We start from the raw sequence: 17,468 nt of genomic DNA on the forward strand, positions 1-17,468 counted from the left end.
ATCAACAAAAGAGTCCTGCCCTCTGGATTCCAGGGGAATATTCCAACCAGTCAGAGTCCTCCTGGGGCTGAAGGTTTTCCCAGGGGTGGCTGCAAGGACTAACTCTAGTGCAGGACCCAGGGTCCCGCCTGTCACTTCTTCCCTTCTGCCCTCCAGTCACCCTTCTCCAGCTTTGGGAGCAGGTAGCAAGTCCCCTCCACTCCAGGGCTTTCAGCAGGATGGCCCTGGGCTGTCAGATCGGGTTAGGCCAGAGGAGGGTGGGTGGGAAGGAACCCTTCTCAGTGGTCCACCCCTTGGGTGGGCATCTCAAGATAAGCCATCCCTCCAGCTCCTCCATGAGGATGATCTGGCTTCCGCCTCTTCCTCCAGCCACACATTTGCATGAAGAGTTGGGAGACTGGATATGGGGGAGGGAGACAAAAGAGCCCTGAGACTTGAGACCTGGGGGTTGGTGCCAATTTAAATTCTGCCTCAGGCAGAGCAGGCTTGGAACAAGGAATGTGTATCTGAACACCTGCTGCATGCTGGGCATTGTGCCAGGCCCTTTGCATAGATCCTCATCTAATCCTCACCGTAATTTAGGAGGTACACAATCTAGGCCCATTTTACAGATGAAAAAAAGAAGATTCAGTGAGTTTAACTTAATTGCCCAGAGTTACACAGCCACCTGAGGGAAGTAGCCCTGGTTTTATTGGAGGCATTGTCCTTTCAGACTGAGGGTCCCTCAGCAAAAGCTCCTGGGGACTATGAATGCCTAAGGCTGGACCAGGAGGTGCAGCCTGAGGAAATGTGTGTGGAAGGCTGGCTTGGGGAGTAAGGCAGCTCTGTCACAGACTGGCTGGGGCTCTGGGTGCCCCAGCAGCCAATGGGGAGCTATGGAAGAGATTTGCACAGGTCCCCTCGTTCCCCCACCTGCAGTTAGTAAGGGTCCCCAAGCCTAAGATTCTGGCGTGGATGAAGGCTACTTCCCAGCTGATGCACTTGAAAAAAGTCCCTGCCTCTACCATGGGCCGCAGAATGCTGTGTAATTTCCTCTGTGGGTCAGTCCTCCACCAAGTGCGATGACAGGGCCATGAGTCAGGTTCAGCCCATCACTGCCAAGCCACCACAGCTGCCAGCTGCTCCCTGCCTTCTCCCATCTCTGCTCCATCCAGCATAGGAGAGGAGGGGCTACTCCAGGGACGGTCAGGCAGGCATCCACTGTGGGCCACACCAGACCCAGAGCACGTCAGGAGTCGGGAGGAGTTCTGGGGTATGGATGGTGTGACCGTGTCTGACCCAAGTGGGTCAGCCTCAAGCTTCCACGTCAGGAATCGAGGTGCCCCAGCAAGCTGTTTGGACTGGGCCTGACCACCCCTACTCAACTCCCAAGTAAGAACATTCTCCACCTTCCTCTTAAGCTCAGGAGTCCTGCGGAGGAATTTGCTCCTCGCAGAAAAGGACACTTCCAAGCTCCTTTTTTGGCTCATAGTAATGAATACAACTAGGACCCATGAGGATACAGGGTTTGATCTCTGACCTCACTCAGTGCGTAAGGATCCGGCATTGCTATGAGTTGTGGTGTAGGTCACAGATGAGGCTCAGATCCTGTGTTGCTGTGGCTGTGGTGTAGGCTGGTGGTTGCAGCTCCAATTTGACCCCTAGCCTGGGAACTTCCATATGCTTTGGGTATAGCCCTAAAAAGACAAATATATAAATAAAAATAAAAATTTTTTAAAAATCAGTGGTTACTTCAGCTGCCTTTAAGGAATTCACACATAGCCAAGGCCTTGAAACTCAAGAACTTTTGAGTTTTGGAAAATAAGAAGGAAAATTTTTGGACTCTTTGTTCTGAGCTGATAGTGGCTCACCCAGAGCCCTTTGGGTGGGGAGGCACTGGCTGGGGTGCCAGTCCCCCTTCTGCGTAATTTAAAGCCACGTGCTCTGTGTCACCAAGACTGTGATTCAACTGTGTGCTTAGCACGGCTCATTCACAGAGGGGCGAAACTGCTCTGTAGGCACTTTTCAAAGCAACAGCTCTCCACCTCCTGGAGGGAAAACCAGGATACACAGAAGGGTCTTTCCAGCTGCCCAGGGGAGGGGACCCCAGAACCGGGACTGGGAAGTGTTCAGTCCTGGGTCCGTTAGGCGACTAAATGAACAACAGAGAAAAATGAGTCCAAGCTGCTGTAAACCCTAAAGCCCATGGAAGTACTCCCTGCTCTCCTGCTTCTTAGCAAAGAGGAGTGAGGTCTGTGTGGTCCCCAGGAGGGAGCCTGGACCTCCACAGAGGGAGCTGGCAACAGGCTGGGGGCAAAGAGGTCCATGCCCCAGGGGCTTGCCCTCTCTCTCCGTCTGAACCCCCTCCCCCAAGAAGGTAAGGGGTGGCCCTGTGACACTTTGAGGGAATAAGCTCACTCCATATCCGGGCCATTTCTGGAATTATAAGTTTTGTTTTGGCTGAGACCCTCAAAAGAGGTTTCTTTTCTTTTTCTTTCTTTTTTTTTTTTTTTAACTTGTGCTCCTTACCCAAAAAGAGCCTGGCGGCCAGGCTGCCCTGACAGAGTGAGCAGGCAGCTCCTCACACTGTGGGTTCCACCAACACCAAGGCATCCTCTCCAATGCTTGAAACCCTCACCATCAGTTGTGCCAGTGGGTCAGACAGTAGCTGCCGACCCAGCTCTTCCCCACTGCCGAGAGGAACCCAGGCCTTTCGGCTTGCGTTGGTTTTTTGTTTTTGGTCTTTTTGCCATTTTCTCCTGTGGCATGTGGAGGTTCCCAGGCTAGAGGTCGAATCAGAGCTGTAGCCACCGGCCTACGTCAGAGTCACAGCAACACCAGATCTGAGCCACATCTGCGACCTACACCACAGCTCACGGCAACACCAGATCCTTAACCCACTGAGCAAGGCCAGGGATCGAACCCGCAATCTCATGGTTCCTAGTCGGATTCGTTAACCACTGAGCCACGACGGGAACTCCCCCCCCCTTTCGTTTTTTTTTCCTTTTCTTTTCCCTTTCCTTTCTTTGCCTTCTCTTTATTTAACCTAATTGTCAACCTGGCTGACCGAGATCGGAAGCCAGAGAGGGGGCGTCACTCATCGCAGGCGTCCAATGAAGGCGAGGGCTCAGCGGCAGGAGTGGATGATGAGTGGCTCCTGGACCCGCCCACAAAGCAAGCAAGTTTCCCACTTGCTTCCCTGGACACTTGGTTGCTGAGGTTCTGCCTGGGAGATACCTCTAGGGCAGGAGGGAACAGGGGCTGGGCGGGGTGTGAGGGTGGGGAAGACACCAAGGGCTGGGTCCCTAAGAGAAAAGGCAAACAAGAACATCAATTCATTGAGTTAAAAATTTTTTTTTAATTTAAAAAAAATTTAAAAAACGTGTATTACGGAGTTCCCGTCGTGGCGCAGTGGTTAACGAATCCGACTAGAAACCATGAGGTTGCGGGTTCGGTCCCTGCCCTTGCTCAGTGGGTTAACGATCTGGCGTTGCCGTGAGCTGTGGTGTAGGTTGCAGACGCGGCTCGGATCCTGCGTTGCCGTGGCTCTGGTGTAGGCTGGCGGCCGCAGCTCCGATTGGACCCCTAGCCTGGGAACCTCCATATGCCGGGGGAGCGGCCCAAGAAATGGCAAAAAAACAAAAAACAAACAAACAAACAAAAAAACCAGTGTATTAGGCTGATCACATCAACGGCTAAAACGTCAGAGCTTGGTGGATCAGAAATACAGCAGGCATTGGTGCTCAGCTGGAGAGTTCAAGTTTGCTCTGTGCCTGGGGTCAAGACGTCCCCAGGGTGGGATTTTTTATTTGCTGGGACCTTCCACAGAAGTGTGTTTTTACCATTCCCTGCACCATAAACAAACAAAAACCTCCTGGCAAACAGTTTTCAAAGGCAGTTATCTCTAAAAGGAAATTGGGATTTTATTTTCCCACAAGAAGCTCAAGGAATTGTGATTACTCAGAACTCCCTCTCGAAATTCTTGCGAACGTTTGAGAAATTCCCAGTGCCGCCTGTTGCCCTGAGTGCGGGAAGCCAGGGATATGCCGACTCACACACAGCGGAGTGAGCGCTTTCAGGCTCCTAGCAACCGCCTAAACTATTGCATAACTGCAATTGTGTGCGCGCGCGCTTTACTTTGATAAGAGGAAATGCAAATAAAGTAATGACTTCTGGTAAAATTATGCCTAAAAGATGACTTTCTACTCTCTATGCTTCAAAAGGCCTCCTCTCAAGATCTCTACTTCAGGAGCTTATTTCCCAGAGCAGTTTTCCAGGATTGCTAAGGAACATGTGACAGTCTATGTCATGAATTCCATGAGACCCCTACTTTTGGGCTCAAAGTTTCCCTCAAGCCCAGGGACTCTCCAGGCTAGAAGGGCCTCTGGCCACCAGTCAGCTTCCAATGCAAAGTGCAACCCCAGTCACGAAAAAGACCTGGGAAGTCTTGCCTAATACTGAAGCCTCTGCCAGAAGAGAATAAAGGGCCTGTGTAAACCTGCCCGCATCTCCCCAAGGAAAGAGCCGGCTCACCTTGGTTACCTGCAACCATGGAAGATGAGTGGGTGGAGGCTGGATGTGCCCAGAGGAGTCTAATGAGAAGACTGCTAGGAGCCCAGGGAAGGCTTCTGCTCACATGTCTGCTGCAGCACTCAAGATGGAACAGCCACTGGACAGCAGAGAATTCCAAAAAACAAGGTTTCCCAGGATTCTCTGCCTAGGTGAATGTTGTAGGCAGATCGATAGATGTCTCAATTTCTTAAAAACGGCCCGTTTAGAAAGAGACTCACCAGAGAGAAAGCAAACTTATGGTTGCCAAAGGGGAAAGCGGGTGGGGCAGGGAATAAACTAGGAGGTTGGGATTAACATCTAGACACTGTACTGTGTATAAAATAGATAACCAACAAGGACCTATGTATAGCACAGGGAACTCTACTCTATAGGGTTTTGAAATACCCTATAAGGGAAGCGATCCTGATCTATGAATGTAAACTAAATCACTGTGCTGTACACCTGAAACTAACACGATGTTGTAAATCAACTGTACCATAAAAATAAAATTAAAAAAATAAAAGTTAAAATGACCTGTTTTCTAAGAAGGAAAGAGAAAGGGGGAGGGAGGAAGAAAGGAAGGAAAGTAGGAAAAGAAAGGATGGGGGAGGGAAAGGGGGAAGGAGGGGGAGGGGAGAAAGGAGGTAGGAAGTGGGAAAGGACGAGAGAAGAAAAGGAGACATCAAAGTTGTAGATCTGTGCTGTTTAGTGTGGTAGCTTTTGCTCACATATGTGTGTGGAGCACTTGCATAGCTGATCCGAATTGAGATATGCTATGAGCATAAAATACACGCTGGATTTCAAAGACTTAGTATGACAGAATGTAAACAAACAAACCCAAAAGACATTTTGATCAATTCCATGCTGAAAACTTTGGAGAATTAAAATTCATGCCACTTATTTTTTTACTCTTTGTTTTTGGCCACGCTTGCACCATGAGGAAGTTCCTAGACCCACCATGGGCCACAGCAGGGACCTAAGTCACAGAAATGACAACCAGATCTTTAACACCCTGTGCCACCAGGGAACTCCTATTTTTAACTTTTTTTTTTTTTTTTTGGCCTACTCCATGTCATAAGGAGCTCCTATGTTGCTGCAACTGTGGCATGTGGAAGTTCCCAGGTTAGGGGACAAATCAGAGCTACAGCTGCCAGGCACAGCCACAGCCACAGCCATGTGGGATCTGAGTCGCATCTTCTACCAACAATCATCTTCTACCAGCAATGCTGGATCCTTAACCCACCGAAGGAGGCCAGGTAATGGAACCTGCATCATTATGGGTCCTAGTTGTGTACATTAACCACTGAGCCCCAAGGGAACTCCTCCTTTACTCTTTTTCATGGAGCTCCTGAAACGTTTACATCTGGGGCCTGCATGCCAAGTAGTTGCTCCGGGATGAGGGGAAGAGGGGAACCATCCAGAGCAGCACTTCAGTGGCAATGGAAGCAAGGGGCTGCTACAGCCATGCTCCCATTTCCCACCAAACTGTCCAGGTCTTTAGCCCCGACCCTTTCCCCAGACAGACAGTAACTAGCCCAGGTGTGCAGTGCCTGAGATCCAAGCATCTCCCAGGAAAATCCTTTGGTGTTTTAAGCAGCTCTTTTCTAAAGGGCTTGACCTTTTAAAATCCTCTGCTTCATCCGGAGGCCTGCAGGGGCTTTCTTGCACTCTTATTTGAGAGAGCCAGTAGGTGGCTGAGTGATAGCAATGGAAACTTTGAATAGGATGTGTGAGCCGTGGGAGGTTTTGGTTGGGCCTCTGTGGGGCTGGGGCATTGACAGGCACTGCTCAAGTCTGAATCCAGGTTCCCCAGTAAATATTTAGGAGGCTTTTTTAAGTGGTACTGGAGAACATCATAGCAACAGTAACAAACATTTCTTCCCAAAATACGTGTTGAGCATCCTCTCTATACCTGGGAGTTCACTGGGTGATGAATTCAGCTGGCTGCTGTCAGACACTGGAGGAAGAAGGAAAAACTGGCTGTGTGATGCGAATGGGAGAGGGTCCAGGTGCCAGGGATACAACCACTCAGCTCTCCAGGCCTCCAGCCCCCATAAAAGTATGTGTGCATACTTTTATAAAGTCATAATTACAGTGGTAGAGTTACATGTTTTGCTTTGTACTTCTTTCTCATAAGTGCTCATAAGCATTTTCCATGTTAGTCCTCATATCATCCTTTGCAGTAATTAAATACTATTCCACCAAGAGACGGTATCATTTTGTAACCTTCTGTGGGACATTTAGATAGTTTCCAGTTTTGCTCATTTCAATAAGATAAAAGCAAAATGCTATTTGCTTTCCTTGCTGTCTCTTCTCTTGGACTTATTTTCCTTGTGATTAACTCTCAGAAAAGAAAGACACTACAGTGTTCAAAACCATGTTCAAGGGTATGAATGTTTTTCTAGTTCTCGATAGATATTGCCAAGGTGCTGTTCAAAAGGCATGGATGAACTTACACTGCTCAGAGCAATGGATGCATGTGCTAAAGTTTCTTGCAGCTTTGCCAGGATTGAGGTGTTACAGCGTATATATGTATATATACATATATTTTTACAGCATTTACATTTGTAAATGTATATATATTTGCAAATGTAAATGCTGTAAAAATGGCACCTCCCTGAGATTTTTGAAGGTCTTCTCAGCAAAATACTTTATAGATAAGTAACATGAATATAAATCTAGGTATATATATATTTTTTACCCTGAAAACTGCCTAGACATTGACCTGAACATTTGTGGACTTTGCACACATTTCTGTTTTTAAATTGTTCTGCATAGTATATTATCTCTTCTCCACTTATAAATTTATTCAATTATTTATTTGTATCAATATGGACTTGTTTTAGAATTTGGGACTTAATCCAATTCTACTTTATTTATTGTACTGCTCAAAAATCTCCAGCTGAGCCCCTGGGGGCTCTTTCAGTTGGCTGTGCCCCTTTGACATGCCCCTATGGATATGTTTATTTTGTGAGCACTTCCTTACTTTCTGGGACTATAAGATGCTCCAGGTTCATCTTGTATATTTCCCACCTCAGTCCTAGAATCTGACCATACTCCAAGGAGCCCTGGTTCCTGTTATTGGAGAATGGTTGTAGAAACCAAAATCTGGGTGCTTGGTGTGCTCCTTGCTACTAAAGTGTCATTTCTCTGGTGACAAAGACAAACATATGTTTACTAACCTGCCTGTACAGATACACATCTATAACTATTTATGTATGTAACTGTGTCTATAGTAAGTTAAACATGAGTCCTCTGATGCCTCCACCTCCAAACCAGCACCACATGGATCATTCTAGTCTATCTTCTGATGCCAACTCTGCATACATTTTAAGAGCCTCATTCCAAGAAGGGTTGATCACCTCTTCTAAAGAATTTCCTTTCCATGCTGTTTGTGAAGGGGGAAAAAAAAAAAGTCATCCTAGTGTAAGGAAAATATCATCAATTGGCAAAACATTTTAAATGTCCTTAAAGTTATCAGTGAAATCTGTTGCTGATGGAAACACAGCAGTCTGCATGGGCCTCCAAAGCACAAGGTCTACACAAGTGATTCCTGGTCTAAAGCCCAGCTGACTTTGCTCCAGCAGCTCCTGTCTTTGAGTACCAGTGTCTCTTGGCCAGAACCTGCAGGGCCATCCTATACACAAATGTCCATCCTCCAAAGTCATCTGCTCCTCAGTATCTCCCTAGAAGAGTTCATATCATGGACCAGATGGGCTCCCCCTCTTTGGACAGTGACACTGGTCACCTCAAAGTGCATCATGCCAGGATAATGTCCCACAGAAAGAACTTTCCATACCAGCCTGATGCTGTTCAGGGAGCAGAACTTCTGTGTCTGCCTAGCCTGCTTCCCACCCTCCAGGAGATGTTAATCTCCTTTTGACACTAACATATATAGCGAGTATCTCCCTCCCTTCTCAAGCCCTTGATCAGGTGTGTTTGGCCTCCTGGCTGTGGAATTCTCCATCCAAGCAGGCACATCCTACTTGTGAAACAAAGAGTATGTTTAATTACACAAGTAGTTATAATTGGAACACTTCCCATGGGTTGGGCTCTGTTCCAAGCGTTTTGCTTCTATGAGTTTAATCCTTATAACAAGACAGTATGAGCCCTATTTTTCTATGGAAAAAAAAAGTGAGGCTCATTAAGATTTAGTTTTGTGCCTCTTACACAGCTAGTAGCTATTAAGCCAGGGTCTATACTAGCCATGGCCGTGCATACTGCAGCTAAGTAATACATTCATGCAGGCTCATTATCTATAAATAAATAATAAATAAAAACCCAAAAACACAGAAATGTATGTGGTACAGTTTATAGTCCCTCTTTGTCACCCCCTTCCAATTCCCCTTTTCTCCCCAGAGGTAATCACTCTGTGTATGGTGTGTGTACATCCTTCCAGACCTGTTTCTGCGTATGATGTAGTCTTAGGATTTGGGAGGGACTTCATATACATATATTATACTATATATGCCATGCTCTTGACTTTTTAACTTTCACTTGCCAGTGTATGTCAATTTTAAGGATCCCGTGGTGTGGCTTTACGAGAAGCTCTTTATCCAGTCTCTGATTGATAGCCATTGATGCTGTTTCTACCAGTTTGCTAGCTAAACCATAGGGTGCTGAACATCCTTGTATATTGTTGAGACCATTGAAACTGCTGAATGATGCAGTAAGCAAATTTGGTGCACCTGCAAAAGCACAACCACTAAGAGATAGCTCCATCATTACCTGCACCTGATTTTGCTCATGAATCTATGTCACCTTCCCTAATGAAAGTCATGTGGGCTAAGGCCTAGGCGCCGTTGTTCTGCAGAACAGAGTGCCTCCTGGTCCCCCACTTTCTAGATGTAAGAGAGTCTTGTGTGTTTTATTATGCTGCGCCGCCCCTCTTCCAGGATCTCACGTTGCCCAGCAGTGCTGGACATGGCAGTATATGCCTTGTATGAGAATGGCAGAGGGCAGGTTCCCAAAAGTAGGGTTTCTGGATCGGGGTGAATCAACATTTAACATGTTGTTCCTGCCTAATTTTTTCTCCAAAAAAACATAGGGTGATTTTCACTCTCCCCAATGGTGCTTGATAGTGCCTGTTTTTCCATTACTCTATCAACACTGAATAGTAGCAATCCTTAACATTTTTTACTAAATTTGATGGGTGGAAAGTGAGATCTCCCTGTTTGAATTGAATTGACTTTGCTTGAATTTATGTTTCTAATTCCCTCACTGCTCATCTATTACTAGGCTTCGGATTTCTTCTGTTTTGTGCAAGTATTTGCCTTCTTCACAGTAAGCATCTAAAATGACTCCCTAAGACTCTTTGCTGAGCTCACTTTTTTGGGGGGGGGGTCCTTTGGTCTTTTTAGGGCCACACCTGTGGCATATGGAGGTCGAAATGGAGCTACAGATCCTGGCTTACACCACAGCCACAGCAACGTGGGATCTGAGCCACGTCTGTGACCTACACCACAACTCACAGTAACACTGGATCCCTAACCCACTGAGCGAGGCCAGGGATTGAACCCGCAACCTCATGGTTACTAGTCGGGTTCGTTAACCACTGAGCCTCCACGGGAACTCCTGAGCTCACCTTTGAGTTTAGGGTAGATTCTGCTAAGATCCTTATCAGTCCTGCCCAGGCCTGCCTGGAGCCTCTCCAGGGCTCCTTTCTAAAGGATAAACTGTTCTGGAGCACAACAGCAATGCCAGTCTTTGGAAGGTCATGGACTTTTGTCATAGGTGTGACTCATCCCCTGTCCCTGAAGTCTGTGGCTGTCTACGTGGAAAATGTTAATTCCCTATGCACAAACCTGCCGCCCACTCAGCCCTCAGCCCACAGAAGTGCTTGCTCGCCCTCCCTCCCACTACTCCTTCTCTCCTGCCTGCTCCATTTGCCTCATGATGCTGTTATAAAAATAAAACCTCCACAGATGCTGCACCACTCAACAGTACAAAATTATCCCATGAGAATATACGGATATTCATTTAACCTCGGTGCCTCTTTAGAAATGTCCAGGCATAAACATGCATATATTCGCACATCGATTCTTTTTTTAAATGCAAATGAAAGACAACTATACATACTTTTCTGCACCTGGCTTCTTAAAAAATTAACAATGTAGTGCCAAGATCTTTCCAAAGCAACATACGCAGATCTTTTTCATTTTGGCCTTTTAGTATTTCATTGATGTATAATTATATATTAACGTATCTAGTCTCCTATAAGTAGACATTTGGGTTGTTGCCACTTCTTTGCCACTACAAACAATGCTATTGTGAACAGCCTTGAACAAACATCCTTGTGGACGTGTGGAGATGTACCCACAAGGTAACTGCAGGCCCAAACAAAAGGTGCACTTTAATCATGACAGATATTGCCAGCTTGCACTCACGATGACTGTGCCAACTACCTTCCCGACAACAGTCATGGAGAGAAGCTGGTTCCCTGTGCTCTCACCAGCACCAGGCTTTGTCAAGCTCATAAATCTCCTATCTGATAGGTGAAAAATGATCTCACTGTAATCTTAATTTGCATTTCTCTAATTGCGGTTTAGGAATATGTTTCAAATGTTGAGGTCATTTGTATTTCTTTTTCTGTAAACTGCCTATTTATGGTTTTTATGAACTATCTATCGATGGTCCATCTCTGTGTTACTGATTTATAGGAGTTCTTCACGTATGAAAGGAATTAGTAATTTTGCTATGAATGGGTTACAATTTCCCCCAGTTTATTGTTGATCTTTGTCTGCAGCCTTTTATTATACATGGGTTGCCCTTATAGAGCCTGGGTTTTCTCTCTCACAGCAGCTTAGAATTTCTATAATATACAGGTGTTCAAGGATTGATTTTTGTATTCATCCTCCTTTCTACATTTCAGCCCCCATTCCCCTGAGGTGGCAGGCACCTAATCCTGTCAATTCGGAGTCTAGCATGTCCCCTTGTCCCCTAGAGTTTCCTGGGCTGGTCCTGAGTCTAGGTGGGCTTACTTGGGACACTGGAGGAAGCCAGAGCTCATTTGATCCTCCAGGCCTGCTGTCCATCTGGCAATCGCCGGCATTCCCAGTCCGTCACATCTTATCCAAAAGGCCCCACCAGGGCTGCGCCCTCTTCGCACAGCCCTGCAGTACAGAGGGCACAGGCACAGGACTTTTGCTGCCTGCAGGGGTGCACAGGCCCACCTGCCTGACAGCCCCCTTGGCCCTTCCTCACTGGACCCTTGCCACCTCCTCTGGGCTCGTCCCAGAGAACTGGGTCAAGGCCCTTTCTCAGGGTCCCACCAATGTCTATGTACATCTCATAACACCCCCCTGCCCCGGCTCTGCTCCCAAGCCCAGAGCCTCTGACAAGCCTCGCTGGTCTTCCCCAAACAACCCCCCCAAAGTCTGTTTCTTGTCTTCCTTTTCTCTGAGGAGTTGGAATTTGGGACTGCAGAGGTCAGGAAGACTTTCTTTTTAGACATTTTCTCCTCTTTCTGTTGTCACATCCTGTCCCTGAGGCAGTGCACACAGCATGGCCATAAATGTGTGTGTGTGTGTGGTTCCTGGGGAGCTTATCAGGAACTACCAGGAGGAAAGCAGACAGATGTAAACACTGTGCATTTGCCAGAGCCTCTCCGGACAAGTCTCACCACCCCCCACTGGCTGCTCCAGGCCCAGCCTCTATCAAGCCCTCAGCTGATACCACCTGAGGCTGCTGTGGTCTGTGTGCTTGTGGTGACCCCTTTCCCGGAAGCCCGTGTGTGTGTGTGTGTGTGTGTGTGTGTGTGTGTGTGTGTGTGTGTGTGTGTGTGTGTGTGTGTATTGGAGGGGGGGTGCTAGCCTGTCTTACTCTCCTCTGCACCATCCAGCCCCATGGGTCATGCACATCTGGGCACTGGGGCAGGTGTGTGGTGCTGAAGCACCTGCTTGTTGTTAACAGGCCAAGCTGGTTTTGTCCTTAATGCTCTCTAAGAAGTCCAGGAACGGCAGGGCATCAGCGAAGGGGGTACCTCGGATGCCCCGCCCTCCCCACCACCAAATGGCCTCCTTGGTTTCTGCTTTCTCCTAAAGGCTTTCCTCAGCTGAGCTCCAAGGGACCAAGGAGAAAAGGTTTTCTCTAGAGATCTCTGTCTGCAGACAAGGTCTGCCCACTCACCTTTGTCTCCTCAGCTTCCAGGTCTGCTTTGTTGGGGTTTCGTCAGGCCAGAGGGCTGGACAGTGTCGAATGACCTGAAACTGGGGTCCTCAGGAAGGGGAGCTGTAGGGCCAGAGCTGGGGGGAAACCAGGCACCAGGCTTCATTCGAACAGAAAAAAAAAAAATGCATTCCTCAGAAGACTTACATCTCTTCCCTACTGCACCCCTGGTGCCAGCTTTGCCTCCAGCCGAACCAAAGCTCCACCCCTGAGCTTCTGGTCCTGAGGGACCAGGTCCTTTCTACGAGGTCCCCCACTTCCTGGAAGTGGAAACTGCAATGAAATCCAGCCACCTGCACACTGAGAGGGTCCTCCCCCTCCAAGCCCCTCTCCCTGCCTTTCTTTCTCTTTCCCTGGCAACGCCAGCTCTCGGGACGTTACAAACACATCCTCAGCTGGTCTCCAGCCCTCCAGCCATTCCTTGCTCTCCCCTCCAGCATCCTCCATAAGCTCAGCCTGCAACCTGACCTAGTTTTGCTGGCCCCTTTACCCCACATCTGGGCTGGTTCCCCCAGGGCCTTGCTGCCTGTAGTTTTTTTTTTTTCTTTTTCTTTTTCTTTTCTTTTTTTTTTTTTTAGGGCCACACCTGCAGCATATGGAAGTTCCCAGGCTAGCGGTTGAATCGGACCTGCAGCTGCTGGCCTACACCACAGCCACAGCAAAGCGGGATCCAAGCCACACCTGCTTCTTATGCTGCAGCTTGTGGCAAAGCCAGATCCTTAAGCCACTGAGGGAGGTCAGGGATCAAACCCATATCCTCACAGAGAGAATGTCAGGTCCTTAACCCACTGAGCCACACTGGGAACTTCTACCTGTACTTCTTTAATGTTAATTAATCATTTCTGAGCAACACAATTTACCAGCAGGTTGACTTAGGGTTGAAGGCCAAATTCTGGGGGAAATGCAGGCATGAGTGAAGACTTGCAGTCAGAAGGAAGGTGTAGCCCCACCTCAGCACTGACTTCCTTAAGCCTCTTTCTTCATCAGTAATTGGTGAAAAAAAAAAACAGTACTTACCTCACAGGATGGTAAGGGCTCCATGGGTGTCATATGTGTTTATAAAACATGTGCTATTATTATTACATTTTGTGGAGAGCATTTTTCATTGTAATTAATCATGCCCCATCCATCAAGCATAAACCTTATTATTATTATTATTATTATTATTATTTTGGTTGTACCCACAGTATATGGAAGCTGCAGGGCCAGGGATCAAATCTGCACCACAGCAGCAAACCAAGCCACTGTAGTGACAATACTGGATCCTTAACCCACTGTGCCACAAGAGAATTCCAAATCTAGCATAAATTCTGAGTCTTTTTTTTTTTTTTTTTTTTTTGGAGGGGAGGGTTTTTTTTTCTCTTACAATTTCTTCCTTTTTTTTTCTATAATTCTTTCTCTAATTAGAAGATGGGAATGGTGTGGCAGTGGTGGAGAGGAAAAGCAGTGTGTGATATGGATGGAAAGCTAAATAGGCTTCGAGGCAGCTTTGCCTCCCAGAGCAGGTGCCGGCAAATTCAGCTGGGACTGAATAAAGTTTGGAAACCTAGTGCTGAGTTCCTGGCCTCTGCAGACACGGACACAAGCTAGGCCCCCTGCAGGTGCGGCATGGGCACTCCCACCTGTGGATGCCATGGGACCATCTGTGTCTTTTTGATTACCTTGTGTCACTGGCTTGTCATATCTGGAACACAGGCCACCAGGGAGGATGCCAGGCCCAGGAGACATGTGTCACTGCAGAGCCAGGGCTAAAGGCATAGGTAATCTCCTCAGAGGGTACAGCAAGTTGGGAACCCAGAAAACTAGAAAGCCCGAAAGTCACGTGGTGGTTGGTCTCCTCATGGGGGAGCAGAGCAGGAGATGCAGGATCATGAACCAGAAGAGGAAACAGGAGCGTAGAAGCAAAACATTGCTAAGCTATACCCTTGAAAACACCCTCAGTTCCCACCAATGTGGGAAGGGCCAAACACACAAGGCATATCTGTTCAAGAAAAGGCAGACAGAAGGATGAGACGTGCAGTATGGATTGCTGTGTAATGATAGCCAGGATATGTTAAGAGAAAAGGGCAAGATGCAGTGTATAAAATAAGCTACCATTTGTGATTTTTATTTATAGTATATGCTTGGATTGGCATCAGATGTCTCCGGACGGAGCTGCAAAAATCTATTTCAGGGAATTTGTGTTTAATGGTGATGGAGTTCAGGACAGATCAACCCAAAATATGACACTTTGGCATATTGATTATTATTATTTTTAGGGCCACACCCATGATATATGGAGGTTCCCAGGCTAGGGATGGAATAAGAGCTGCAGCTGCTGGGCTACGCCAGAGCCACAGCCACTCAGGATCTGAGCCTCATCTGGGACCTACACCACAGCTCATGGCAACACGGGATCCTTAGCCCACTGAGTGAGGCCAGGGATCGCACCTGTGTCCTCCTGGCTGCTAGTCAGATTCGTTTCCCCTGAGCCATGATGGTAACTCCCGCATATGGATTATCTTGAATTAAAGTTACTTAAGGAACAGCTGGTACAAGAACGACAGATACTCTGACTGTCCTTTGTCCCTCTGGAAGCAGGAAATAAACCTCTTGGAGATTTTATGCCTGCTTTGATCACTTCATTGAGTCTCACATCTTTGAGACCCTTGTACGTACAAAATTAAATTTGTTTTTTCTCTTGTTAATCTTTCATTACTGGGGGTGTCTCAGCCAAGAACCTAGAAGGGTAGAGGAAAAATTATTTTCCTTCCTTACAACGAGTTCAGTACGTTTAAAATCAGGAAAATGGTAAATTTTCAGATGGGAAAGATGAGAAAGTTCTGAAGATGGGTGCTGGTGATAATGAGAATGCACTTAATGCCACAGAACTGTATGCTTAAAAATGATGAAAATGATGGTATATAAGGCTTTCTTCTTTATAAATTTTAGTTGCACAATATACACAATTTTAATATAATGCTAATATTTAAAGAGAAATTGAAATGTAATAGATAATACTAAATAGTAAAGATGAAAGCCATACACAATGGGATAAAGTATAGAATAAATTTCCTATTTGTCTCAGCACATTTTCCATTCCACTTCTCCAGAGGGAGTCACTTAATCTGTTTCTTAAGATCCATGATATAATAATCTGTGTGAATGTAATTATGTTTAAATAAATGTATTTTATTCTGCAAAAAAATAAAATTTTTAAAAAATGATGAAAATGCTAAGTTTTATATGATGTACATTTAACCACAATTTGTAAAGACGCAAAATATTTCATTTGTTGCCTGTGGGGAGAACTGGGTGTTCAAGAAAGAGAGGAAGGGAAACTTTACTGCATATCCTTTTGTTGGCATGGAAATCTTTTCAAAAAATAAATAAGAAGGGACTTCCTATTGTGGCTCAGCAGGTTAAGGATCTGACATAATGTCCGTGAGGATGCGGGTCCCATCCCTGGCCTCGCTCAGTAGATTAAGGATCCTGCGTTGCCGTGGCTGTGGCGTAGGCTGGCAGCTGCAGCTCCGAATGACCCCCAGCCTGGGAACTTCCATAGGCTGCAGGTGCAGCCCTAAAAAGCAAGGAAAAAAGAAAAAAAATACGAAAAATTAAATATAAAAGCAGCAGCAAACTGATAGGGCCCAAGGCCAAACTAAACCTTGCAGGATGGATGGCTGAGAGGCAGTACAGATGGTCCAATGACAAAGGAACTATTTACAAGGATGTAAAGAGGGAAGGAGAGCACAGGGGGTCATGGAGCAACTGGGCTCAGTAGCAACAGTGCTTCCAGTACTTACTGGAATCCAGAAGGAGAGGACTGGGAGTTCCTGTCGTGGCGCAGTGGAAACGAATCTGACTAGGAACCATGAGGTTTCCGGTTCGATTCCTGGCCGCGCATCAGTGGGTTAAGGATCTGGTGTTGCCCTGAGCTGTGGTGTATGTCGCAGACGCGGCTTGAATCCTGCGTTGCTGTGGCTCTGGTGTAGGCCGGCAGCCTTAGCTCTGATTAGATGCCTAGCCTGGGAATTTCCATTTGCCACAGGTGTGGCCCTAAAAAGCAAAAAAACAAAAAAACAAAAAAACAAAAAAAACAACAATGAAAGGAGAGGACTGGTGGAAAAGGCTAAACCTTCCTCCCAGGGTCACAGCCAGCCTGGATTACTTTGCAGGGAAGGGAGGGAGTGGGGGAATTAACTCAGCCTTCCCTCTCCTCCTGCCCTTTGATCTCTCCTGGGCGCCCCATTGGCCAGCACCAAAAGGCAGCCAGAGGTCAAGGGCAATGGTCCCTGCAGGATTGGTGGCAGAGGCCTTTCTCCACAGGACATGGCACAGGATGGAAAAGGGTGAGGAGAGCATCTGGAGGGACAAAGGGATGATCAGTGAGAAAGCCTGCAAGCTGAGGAGCCCAGCTCCACCGCTCACGACCTGGCTATCTTCAGGCATCATGATCCGTATCACGAAGTAGCTGCATCTCTCCTAGAGGCTGCTGGGTGGAAATCAGTTCATTAATCTTGACATCAAGTGCTTAGAACAGTGCTGGGCACAGAGTAAACACCGTACACGTGAATAATACCACCTGCCGAAGATCTCTGTGGCTTCTGCCGAGGCAGGAAGCAAAGGAGCAGGGCTGTTCTGAGAGGCAGGAGGTGGAACCAATAGTGAGTGTCCAGGTGGGGCCGGCACCAGGAGTAACCATAGTGCTAATTAATTGAGCACCTCTAAGTGTCAGCACTGTGCTGGGCCTGCTGTGTACCCTGTTGTGCAATCCTCACTACACATGCCAG

The sequence above is a fragment of the Sus scrofa genome, chromosome 7, assembly GCF_054392235.1.
Source record: "Sus scrofa isolate SSC_HxYL_T2T_F1_AM1 chromosome 7, Sscrofa_HxYL_maternal_Yorkshire_Landrace_v2.0, whole genome shotgun sequence".
NCBI classification, from domain to species: Eukaryota; Metazoa; Chordata; class Mammalia; order Artiodactyla; family Suidae; genus Sus; species Sus scrofa.